The following is a 12,990-nucleotide window of genomic DNA, read 5'->3' on the forward strand; positions in this document are numbered from 1 at the left end:
ACGAATACCAAATGTAACAAAACCAAGAGTTATATTGTTAACCGTCTTCTCTTCCATTGAAATCAAATGGTCCATCCTGGATCATACGATTGCTCAATTTGATCGAGTCGCTTTAAAGTATTAATACTTTTGTCACCCATTGTAAATTATTACCACTGCACATTTTAATTGGTTGTCTGCTTTCTGGTGTTGCTTCTGTGTTTTTTAACTTGTATTTGTTTATAGACATCTCTATCTGCAACGGGCTGTTGTGCCGATATCTTTTCATAAAGTAATTTTAAATAAAAGTGAATATAATGGATTAAGTTAATTCTTGTCTTGTTGGATTAAGTGTGACCCCATTAAGATTCATTATCTCTTCCAACAGAGACCTGCAAAACCCATGTACAGCATATAGAGCAAAAATCTTGGGTGTCATATCAAATGCATCGATAATAATTTATAAATCCCAAAGGGTGCTTGCTCTCTCCTCGTTAACGCGCCATCGTTTCTGAAACGAACTAATGAATTGAGAAAGGGCTGCACGTTCATCGTCACAGACGCAATACGGCGAAGGCCTTGGACATTATCCACGTAGATTTTTTGTTGTTTTGTTGTGCAGAACGGCAGCTGACGTTGTGCAAAAGTGAGGCTGATTATTCCGCGTTCCGAAATTTCGTGGAAGGACCGCCCTGCCGCAGAGGGACCAAGATTCCATCACTCCACTAAGTCCTTCAGTGCGGTGCTTCTCATGCCGCTTTTTTTTCTGCACGACTCACCGCCCGACTTGCCGCGCGTGCGACCGATTGGGGTTTAGAGGACCGGATGCAGTGCCGGATGAAGCGAGTGCGGGGCCTGTCGCATATGTTATAAAGAGGCACTAAATTAAAAACAAAAACACGTAAATATTAAATCACATTATTATTTACTTGCATAGTAAAGTAATTGTATTTTTTCAATTTGCTATACAGCCAGATAATACGACAAATCGCTAACCATAAACAAACAGTCGTTCGTAAAAGTTGAAGGCGGTATAGTACTATAGTAATAAAGCAAGTGCAGAATCACTGAACCGGAATTGATAGCTTGAAAGCATTTAGCGCGGGGCCCTTGAAAGCGCGGGACCGTAGCATATGTAGCTACTTTTGCTACTAGGATCATCCGGCACTGGGGGGGGGAGGGGGGGATTGACGGTCTCTATCGGCCACTAAGTGGTAGGGAGAGGTCACATGTCCTGGATTGCGAACAGCGAGTCTGAAAATACCTCGGCATGTTTGGGACTTTGCCACGGAACGCCGGGGAACGCTGGTGTGCCGTGGCGCAGCGGCTGCTAAGCACTGCTTAGTGGACTGGATACATTTGGTGGGTCTGCGGAGTGGGCTTTGCAGCGCACCGAACACTATTCACAAGGGTATTCCGCTGCATATAGTCTGCCACGGCAGATAGGCTCCACGGCAGCGAGATGTTAACTACCTCGCCTGGTATACAGGAGGTTGTGGGTTCAAACCCGACCATGACGCCTGTCAATTTGGAGTTTGCATGTTCTCTCTCCCCGTGGTTGCATGGATTTTTCTCCGAGTCCTCCGTTTTTTCCCTTCACATTTAAATAAAAACTTTTCGTTTTTTATAGATTCCATTATGGGGGAGGGGGGGGCATCTATACCGTCAATGTCCTCGTAAACGAGATGTTCAATCTCAAGGTATTTTCCAGGTGAAATATTTTAATGACTACAATCCCATCTCTGGCTGGATTTATCCACCACCAGTGATGCCTCCAACCCAGACAATTCACATGAGAAACCGAGTGACGCTCATACAGAAGAATGCAGCCATGCATGGACATACAAGAGCTGTCAGCTGAGACATCATATACTCGTTAATATCATCATTATCATCAAGAGTAGTAGCGACATCGTCAATAGCAGCATCACCATCAGCAGCGGTCTCATCATTACCAACACTGTCAGTCTCACCCTCATGAGAATCAACAGCAGCAGCAACATCACCATCAATCATGATAATCAATGTCATATTCACTTTAATCAGAAACAGCATGAGTACTAGGCATGTAACTACGTGACCCCTTGCGATATGACAAATAGTCACAATTTTGCTTCGCCATTAGGTTGAAGAGTAGTGTTTTTACATTATGATGATGATAGTGCATCATATCCACAGGGCAACACATTCATCCCAATTGTAAATTATTACACACATGACTCGAATAACGTATTTTTGGCGTGAGAATCGATTTTCATTCATTCATGAATCGATTAATCATTACGTGCCTGATCATCACGACCTATCACCATGCCAATGAACGGCAACATCGGCAACTTTGTAAGCAGCCTCATCGCAAACATATCTGTATGTGTGTTGAACTTCATTCGCACCGTATGTGGCCGACCGTGCTAATCGGAGGTGCGGGGAAGGACAACAAACTGAACGCAAAAAACGGTTCAACAAAATCATCATCATTCTTCACAGCATCAACATGATGAGCAGCAGCAGTGACGGCACCATTATCATCGTGAGCAATATCACCATCATCGATATCATCCCCAGCAGCGTCAACATTGTCGTTATCATCATCAGCAGCAGCAGCTTTATCTCCCTCAATGTCAGCTGTATCAGCGGCATTGTGTATGTATGTTGAACTTCTTTCGCACCGTACGCAGCCAACCGTGTCAATCGGAGAGCGGTCGCTTATCTGTTTTTAACACGATGAATGTGACAACACATTTGTGTCATAATTTCACGTTTAAATGTTTTTTTATTGTATATTCTAAGCCACTAATTGGCTCAACTTCATTGAAAGCGGGGAGTTCTACTTAATATACGAGGGTGATCCAAATTACAACTTCACACCTTAAGGGATGGATGCAACTTTATATGCAGCGGCATTAGCAATGACACGGAGGAATGCACAGCACAGTCGCTCGCAGCCACGCATATAATCCTGTGCGCGAGACACTTTGTCACGAAGGAATTAATTGGGGAAATTGGCAGGGCCCAGGCATTGATTTCTCTGCGAAAGAGACACGTGCTGTCATTTGCTGTGTGCTTGCAGAGACGACACTGTAGCAGCAGCAGCGGCGGCGGCAGCAGCAACACGGCAGAAAGCGAACTGCTTATTGTGATGAATGCCATTTCTTGCACAAAAGCGTGGGAGTCAACGTTTCACACTGGTGTCACGTGTGTCAAGAATGTTGCGCGTGCAGGCGAGAACTACATTGGGAGCAACGCAATGGAAAAAAAAACAAAACCACGTGCAGGAAACCAGGCGCTTGCTGCTCACTCGCGACGGTGATTCAGCCAGGTGGCTCAGCCGTAGGTTGTGAGTTCAAAGTCGCTTATTTCACGAGCGTGCAAAAAAATTGGAAGCGTGGTGTTGCAGAGGTCAAAATATGTCCCCTCGGGTCGTGCGAACCAAACCGCTCGCAGAAAAGGATAAATATAATATGTGGGCCGTTTTGAAGTGGAAAATCTCATGTAGACCGCAGGCCAAAGGACGTGAAATTGTGGGCCAAATTAAGGCCCCGTCCCTGGTTTAGAGTATCACGTGTGCATGAGTTATCACACTATACACTGCACCACGTCCGTCACCGCAGCTCACCCTCGTGACCCAGATGTTGTTTCCCCCAGTTAATGAAATCTACAGTCGATGGAATAAGGCACCTTGAGAGACGATCGTATTTGGATGGTTAAAGACCAATGCAAACGTGTTTTTTGTTGTTTGAACAACTTCGTTTGAATCCATCCCATGCAACGTGCACTCATTTGCACGCGCTCGCGAACCAGAGAGCATTTGCGCACTCAGCCAAATATTTAATGGGGGGGTAAAAAAACATTTGGAGGGGGCCACAGACACAGTCCCTTGCCCTATTCTCCTCTCCCCCCACTCTGTTGTGCCTCTGCCATGTCCATGCACGAGAATGCCCGTGGGGAGGAGTCACTCGCTAACAGGCGACGAGTAATCATCATTAGCCATCGCTTACAATGCTTGGATTCCCCCCAAAGGGCATCCGGATGGCTACAGAAGTTGGTGGTATCTTACAAGAGGCGTGTGTTATTCATAATACGGTAATACTTATTCAAATAAATAAATAAACTGACCGTGCTTTGTCGATCCACACGTGGATGAAAGCTTCGTCACGCCAATGTCTGTCGCCGCGGTTAATTGACCATACTTGACCGCTCGTAATATTTACAGCGCAATTTATGCAATCTTTAGTTGGGGGGAGTCTAATAAAAGTATTTATACGTAAACTTAAAATTACTTTTTCGACTTGTTTTTTTGTGCGTGAAAATTGGCAAATCGATGCGAGACCTTTTTTTTTAAAAACTAAGGCAAATGTTTCATTAATTCTTTCAAAATTAAGTTCATACCCAAAGTCATACAATTACTCAAATCGTGGCTGGTATGAATTTTCACGTGTTTGTTATTACATGTTTTTTTTCCCCTCCCAGTATTTAAAAACACATTTTAAGCAATTACCGATCAAACACCGTTCAATCAGCCACCACAGACGTAGCCCGACTCCGATCCACGCACGGTTATCCCACCTCGCCCCATCCCAACCGAGGTAAGCACCCCTACAATCAATGCATCCTTCTTCATAATGACAGTGCCCGAGCCATGCAATTCCGCACGTGTCCATGCGTGAGGCCTGGTGCAACGAATCAAATCTGTCCCGCCTGTCCAATTAACCGTCTCTGTTCGTATCCTGGCTCTCGGGCTTCCACTTTCGCCGTGAGCCCCAGTGCAGTTTCGCTGCCTGCGCACCCCGCGTTAATGTGTCATTTTACATTTGTAAGGGGCGTTGCATCCGTAGATCCCAATGCGCCACCGCGTGTTGAATTAGGTTCGAGGCTCATTTAGGTGGCCCCTTCTTTCCCTTTAGTAAGCGACAAACACGCATGGCGCTGCGGTTTCTTGGGTATCGTATTTCATTTCGCATTTGAACTTAGGACTGATTAAACTCTAAGATTGAATTAATGCACGAGCATAATAGGCAATACGTTTCAATTACGCATTTTAATTCTGAAATAAGAATAATGTTTCCTTTAAAGGAAACGTCCTAATAAAGATTAAGATTAAATGGCATAATATAGATTAGGCTTTCCTTCCAATTAATCCAGCGATATTTTTTTTGCGATGTTGCTCGTTCATTGTAAATGAACTACTATTTGAAACAGAAACCTTGCATTCACGCTGTTTCAGTGCATTGGTAATTGGGAATTTACTTTTGGATACAATTATTCAAATTGTGTATATGAAGCAAATGTAATTGCTTGTTTTTTTTTCATTCATGAAACGAATGCAATGAATTTAAACATAGTGGAGGGTGGTATTGCAAATTGGAATGTCCATTTCATCAAGAATAGTATGGTTAGGTACCACGTAAATAAAGAAGTACGTAAATAAATAAATTAATAAGAACATTACATGTATTCAATATGCCTTCATAAACATGACACCTTTAATGAACTGGAACACTTAAACTATTGAACTATTTTTATTTTACCAGGTAAGGCCCACTGGGCTATATCGATCTTTTTCAGAAGTGACCTAGACACAAATGATAACGCAACGAATTGCCTTATGTGGAAATTTATAGCAGCCAAATTCTCTAAACGCCCGTTTGTAATTGTGGAGGGAAAAGCCGGAGGACCTGGAGAAAAATCCATGCGACCAAGGGGAGAGAGAACATGCAAATTCCAAATATACAGGAATTGGGGTCGGGGTCAAACCCACGACCTCCTGTATACCAGGCAAGGGAGTTCACATCTCGCCACCGCGGCACCCCACAACACAACATGGGAGCAAGCAGAAGTGAGACGCATGGAGGAGTGTCTGTTTTGAAAGGAGACGGAGAAAAGGGAGATATTCAATGGGGCTTGCCGCTGAGAAGTCACGTATTTTACGGGCAGCTTGAGCTCTTTAGATAGCTCCAGTCATTCCGGTGTTGGACAACATCATATGAGCAACGCTATGAGAAATAGGTTTTTTTAAGCTGCTGTGATGCTGCACCTTGAAATATCAATTAATGCAAGATCAGTGTGATTGGCTACTGATGCCTCTACATGTCGTGTCTGCGCGCAGCACAGAAACCCAAAAATATTTCTCTGATTAAGGCTGCATTGCCGCCTTGCAAAGCAGCAGCAGCAGCAGCAGTTGACATCCATCAGGCTGCCCTTGCCACCTGTCCTGGTTTTCCCAGGATCGTCCTCTTTTGAGGCAGTTGTGCTGGGAAAGCTGTAAGTCTCCCAAGTACATTAAAAGTCCCAGGTTTTGTGAGTTGCATAATGGCACGCAATTCAACATAATGCATTTACATGTAATTCTCCCCTCCTGGGACATTGTGAGAACGTTTCCTTCCCGTGATATGTCCCGGTTGTGTCTACCTCATAGGTGGCAACCCTACGATGGGCTGAGCCAAATGAAGCCTGAGACTTGGCATGGTTCTGCTTTTGTTGCGCTTAGACGCAAAACACGCGCGTCCGTCCATCGTGTAAAACGCGATAGAACATGTATTAATATCACTTTGAAGATTGCGATACCAGATGGTAATACTTGCAGGCGTCGTTAATCCTGGAATCACATGAGTCGAACGCCATACCCACGCAAGTCTATCTCTCATCACTGCGATTGACTTCTCTTTGCTCAGTGCCAGCTCTACTGAAGGCTCGAGTACCGTAGCCCGCCGTGAATTGAGAAACATGCGTTTAGATTATTTAGATTGTTTTGCTGCTATTCATTTCCACGAAATAAGCCGCTTCGTTGAGCTACCATTTGTGGCCAGGTCGCTTGTGAAAGAGAAGCTAATAGCTCAGCGGGCTCTACCTGGTAAATACAAATAAAGTTGTTTTTGTAATTTTCTTACCTTATCTATACTTTGCACTCGTATCGTGTTTTTTCTTAAATTGTTTATTGCTGTAACTTTCTGACCCGCCCCTACTGGGCATCTGTGAAAACAAGCTGTATAGCTCATCGGATTTCTCCAATATGAATAAAGATCTGATTGTGATCAATTATGCATGTCGACGCAAATGCCCCTGGCAAGGAGTTTATCAGCAACGATCACACTTTAATGCCGAGGTTGGTAAGTGAGCCAGTGAACGGCTTTCAAGAGTAGCCTGGTGAATAGCTCAAATGTCCCTGTGCCATGCAGCAGCGAGACACACTCTTTGTCTCAAAATACAAATTATTTGCATCCATACATTCAGAGCCCTTCAGATTTACGATGACAGAGCAGGGAGCAGCAGGTAAGGAATGGATTGTCGCGGGGCGCTCAAGGTGAGGGTCTTGTTTTATTACCCAAGGCAGTGAAGGCAGGAGTTACGGCAGCTTGGGAGACTCATTATGGAAAAAGCACCGGTCACCTTAAATACCCTGTGTGTATCTTATACACGCATGCATTTAGTTTTCTTTCTCTCCGATGGAACGGCTCCAATTAGCCAGCGTTTCTGGTGAGATCTGGACTGGGCACCCAACATTGCCATAACAGCTGGATGAGCCACCATCCTAAACTTAATACATTTTCCATCATTATCAAGCGAATGGGGGGGACAAGCCAACCCTGATTGTAAACACCAATAAAATGTATTTCTTGGAATCCTCAACAACTCGCTGAAACCAACTGTGCAGGTTTGGATAGAGTCCGAAATGGACACTTACTCCAACTGTAGAAGAACAACAGGCACATCATGTTGGTGTCATATTGGTGGCCAATGTCACTTTTGCAAATGCGACTTTCTTCGTCTCTTGAGTTACCACCTGGTTCCACAAAACAAACTTGAATCAGGTTGCAAATAGTCAAGTTCAAGTTCATGTATTAGGTATAGCCCTGTGAGCCATTCGGCTCTTGAATCGGGTGCAACCGCAACAAACAGAAAACAAAAACATGAACAAGAAAACAGCTTAAAGTGACTATGTGACTGTGTGCAAACAGAAAATCCAGGAAAAGACAGCAAAATATTGCAGAAAAAGCACCGTACACCAACACTGTGTGCAAAAATCCCAGTGGGATGCAAGTCAAACAACAACAACCACAAGACAACTTAGAATAAGGCCATCAGTATAACTCTGTACTACAACAAACAAACATGGCCAAACCAAAAAACTTTTCGAAAATCACCAAAATAAAGCCATAAAAGCAATGAAACAGTGATCATAGGAACTGTGACCGAATTTTCACAATAAACGACGTAAACAACATGTACTGCAGCCATAGCTGGCTGCATGAGTCACTCCACAACAGCAGGAGCTGCAGCCAACGGTTGGAGGACAGATCACCTCCCTAGCAGGTGACAGTGTCAAAGACAGGGCTTCCATTCAGTTGTTCAGTCGCTACATAGTCCAGCAGGTATTCTTGCTCGAACCTCACATGCACCTATGATCAAGTCAAGCCCATGGACAGACAGGGCATACACGCGCACAACAGTGGATATATATATATAGTGACGTCATAAAATATTGTACCATGAAGCTTAAATCGGAAAAAAATAGAAAATTCTTGGATGCGAATTTAGCAACATTGTGAACTGAACTCAGGGTAGTGATAGGGGCTGGGGTAGTGATAGGGGTTGGGGTAGTGATAGGGGCTGGGGTAGTGATAGGGGTTGGGGTAGTGATTGGGTTTGGGTCGTGATTGGGGGTGGGGTCGTGATAGGGATTGGAATCGTCATGGTCATAGCTGGGGGGCATGGGTAAGGGAGTAGCAGTAGGAGGATGGGCTAGGGGAGAATATATTGGGGTTGTTTAAGGGAGGAACGGAAGCAGGTCAGTGAACGTGATTGTTTCATGTGCAGTGGGGGTTTGTTCCAATGAATGGGAGCAAGAAGGAAAAACGAACGAGAGCGAGACTGGGCGCAGAGCTAGCGAGGCACAGAGTGGAGCGTAGATCGTGGGATGGGACAGAGTAAGATATGAGAGAAGCAAGATGCACCTTGGAGATGCTATGTAGAGATGCGATACGAACCTAAATCATATTACAGTATTGCAATTAATTGTCACACATGCACGCAAAGGTAAACGTTCCCAAGCCAGTGATAGACAATTGAGGCAAGCGCTGTTGGCACAACAACACTCAGTGGCGGTGATGTCACTGCGGCGCTTGTGCCCGGCTAAGTGCACTTTGAGGCCAGGCGAAGTGTCGAAGGCTCGCTGGCAGGAGGTCCCACACACACACACGTGCACGCAACAAATTGAGAAATGCACAAGAGAAGGTGTTGCGGATAGTGCTAAGCAATCCTCATCTAATTTGTCTCCTCGAGTGCCGACGCTGAACACAAATTCGGACGGTATTCATTCAGCTTAAGCTCATTTGACTCAACAGAGACCCTGTCTATGTTCAGATACGAGCTACGAGAGAGATTTGCACGGCCAAAAAAACGAATCTGGGTCACAAATCGCTACACACCTCCCGCCCAACCAAGCACGCAAAATACACACACAGAGAGAGAGAGACGCGCGCACACACAGAGAGAGACGCGCGCACACACGCGCACACACGTCAATGTCATTTATTTAAGCAGACGAGCGGCGCTCACTGAAATTCATTACCTCCGTGGCAACGTAGACCTAATTGAGCCGTGGCTATGCATTGAGAGTTTCTCTTGCGATAATTGAGCTGTCGTTATCATCGCCGGCCAGGTGGGAGTTCTTGGCTTAGAGCGAGGATATCGCAGCAATCTGAAGGTTGTGAGCTCAAATACAGCACACCTCTGGGGTCGATAAAATACGTAACACTTTGAAGGGAAGTCAACAGTGGTTGTGAAATGTGCCACCATAGGAATGTGGAATTTCAGCCACTGGCTCAAGGCGAGATGTTAACTACCTCGCCTGGTATACAGGAGGGCGTGGGTTCAATCCCGACCCTGACGCCTGCTGTATATTTGGAGTTTGCGTGTTCTCCCCGTGGCTACGTGGATTTTTATCCGGGTCCTACGGTTTCTCCCTCCACTTTTAGAAACATCTGCGAAGAGTATTTGGCTGTTCTACCTCTCCACATGTTAAGCCACTTCGTTGAGCTATCATTGGTGGCCAGGTCGCTTCTGAAAAAGAGCTACAGTGTATAGCTCAGTGGGCCTTATCTGGTAAAATAAAATAGTTTAGTGTTATAAACAGGTGATGGGCACCGCCTTCATATTCATTTGAGCGGGGAGTTTGTTTTTGTTACAACGTAAAATGACCCTCACGGCGTGGGGAGAACTCCGTCTAACAGTAGATTGACGAAAGGGCTGCATGTACAGGTGAGATGCCGTCTTGCTGTGGGACATCACACACAGGTAGCAGATCAGAATTCTGTAGGTGGATTCGCACGCCTCGTTCTTCCCAAGATACGTGAGGACTCCGCGTCCATATACAGGGTGTGCTCCCGATGTCTTGTGACCCCCAATTAATTGACCTCCGAACATTTTTGTTCCTTTGCACATTAATTTTTGTTTTGAATAAACCGCGCTTTAATTTTTTTTCAGTTTTAGAGAATATATTGGGGGGGGGGCGGGGGGTGTCACAAGACATCCGGACCGCCCTGCACGGCCATCGAGGATATTTTAACTACCCTTCCACGCTGACAAAGATGCCGCAGAAGCGATGCTCCTACACGGACGTGTGCTCAAGCGTAAGGCGGAGTGGATTTGGAGCGTGGAAACGGGAAACGATGTCACTGCGCATTATCCGCACGGAACTCGGTGCGAGGGGGAGGTTTTCGCAGCTCATCAGTGTCTTCTGTAACCTGAAATTATTTCCCTTCATCCCCCGCGAGCCTGTAATTGATACTTCCTGCATATTTATTATTCCGAGCCATTTGCCTTAGAACTTTGAAGAAAAAAAATGCAACTCACGTCTCTATCGTGTGTTCTTCTTTCTCCTGTCGCCCTGTCTTTGTTCAGTAAATATGTCCCGCCGATTCGTGTGGAACACAGTACCATGTGTGTGTGTGTATCGGGTGGGGCGGTGGCGCAGTGGTTAGCGCACCGCGCTATGAACCCAGCGACCCGAGTTCATTGTGCAGTATTCCCTCGTTGTTCGCGAACTCGCTATCCGCGTTTTTGGCTGTCCACGAATCGCATCTGGAACACTACTCACACAACTGCATAGAGAGAGAGATGAAAAAAGTGATGAGATATCGTGTTGAGAGATAAAGTGATGAGATAAAGAGATGTATTATTTTGATCATTTGCATGTATTTAACAGCTTATTTTAAACACTTATGTAATGAAATTCATTAAAACGGCCAACACCATTATCCGCGAAATGTGCTATTCACGAGCATTTCCGGAACGTATCCCTCGCGAATAACGAGGGAGCACTGTGCTTGCGAACAGCCTACGTCACTGAGGAATGTCTGAACAATTCCTGTTCATCCCTTAGGTCGACTCAGCCTTTAATGTGTACCTGGTGCCATGTGCAAACATCAGCGTTGGGGGCGATGATGGCGACCGGGCGTTGTGGTCATGGCCACATCGCCCACCACTCTTATGCTGTACCAGCCTTGCAGGTGCTCGCGAACAACTCTTGACCCAACAGTCCATGTAGGCTACATGGGGGATCGTTGTCTTTGGCGGGCCTACTCCATTTGCAGAGACTCCACTCAAATAATACGAATAAATTATACGGCCTCTACACATTTCCTAGCAATTATTAATACACTTACTAAATCTTTTAACTCCCTCACAATATTCAGAGAAGTCGGAGGGTAATCAGAAATGAGTGGGGTATGTTTAAACGGATCTTTCTGTTCATCCCAGGCTTGTCCCAGTAAGGGACCGCTTACTGAACAATCTCAAAATGGGTTATGTCCTCCACAAAACATGTCTTCCCCATGCACCATGGCCATTGCTCGATGTTCGTTCCTTGAGAATGTAATTACCAGATTACTTTTTGGTTCTTTCGGTAAAGTCACGTAGAAAGGAAATAAATTAAAGAATAGAATACGACGTTTCGATTGCAACACAAGCAACCGTCATCAGTTAGAACTACATTTGAGTGAGAGACAAAACACAGACACGGAGGCACACAGACAGACACACAAGCAAAGAGAGACAACACAGAGACACACAGAGAGAGACACACAACATAGACACACAGAGACCCAATGCTTCTGTGTCGAGGCCTTAAATGCTTACCGGATATCATGCTATTGTTTCCACAGGTTCAAGGTGCAGCCCTGCAAATTCTTGCTCATGCCGCTGCTGGCGGAAGGTCCTCCACGAGAGAGAAAGAGCTGTGGACAGCGCCTCTAGCACGTATTTGGCCTCCTCTTTGTACGTCTGTATGTTGAACGTCTTTGGCACGTCTTGGAAGAGGTAGGGCTTCCCACGCTTTGCCCACCACACGTGACCTGCCGATCAACTGCGGTGCTCCCATTTATACCGTTGAGTGGACAGAGGTCGAGGGTGGTGATGGGGGGGGGAGATGGAATTAAGAAACCTGCACCATTGTAATAATTGGTTTTTACCCTTTCAACTGGTACAAAAACTGACACCTTTACACAAGGGATCATGTTTGCAATAACCACAACACAAGCAATCAAAATGCAAACAAACAAAAAACAACTCTGATAATGATAATGATATGCACCGTCCTTGAAGTTGATTGGTCCACACCCGAGACAGCTTTTCTTAGAGCCTAGTCTCCATTGGTGTTGGACCGGATGACGCCAAAAGGCGTATAAAGGTGTCAGTTTTTGTACCGGTTGAAAGGGTAAAAACCAATTACTATATTTTGCCGCTGGTAAAGGAGATGTCTCATACTGCACCATTGTTTTCGCTGCCGTGTCGGGAGAACGAACTGCTGACCTCTCGATCGCAAGCCCAGTGAGCTCCCAAGCATTCCACGATGGGTAAGCCATCCCGACTTGAAGTGGCCCTTGTAAAAAGACATCGCATCTTTTTTTTCACCACGGGCTCTCATATGCAGAATTTTGTTGTGACCCAGAGGGAATCCTTTCCCGAAAGAAAGAATGTCGAAGCTCTGTGTGGTTACGCAAGCGGTAACAAAAG

Source organism: Lethenteron reissneri, chromosome 26 (assembly GCF_015708825.2).
Source record: "Lethenteron reissneri isolate LAM-NWPU_2019-01 chromosome 26, ASM1570882v1, whole genome shotgun sequence".
In the NCBI taxonomy this organism is placed as follows: Eukaryota; Metazoa; Chordata; class Hyperoartia; order Petromyzontiformes; family Petromyzontidae; genus Lethenteron; species Lethenteron reissneri.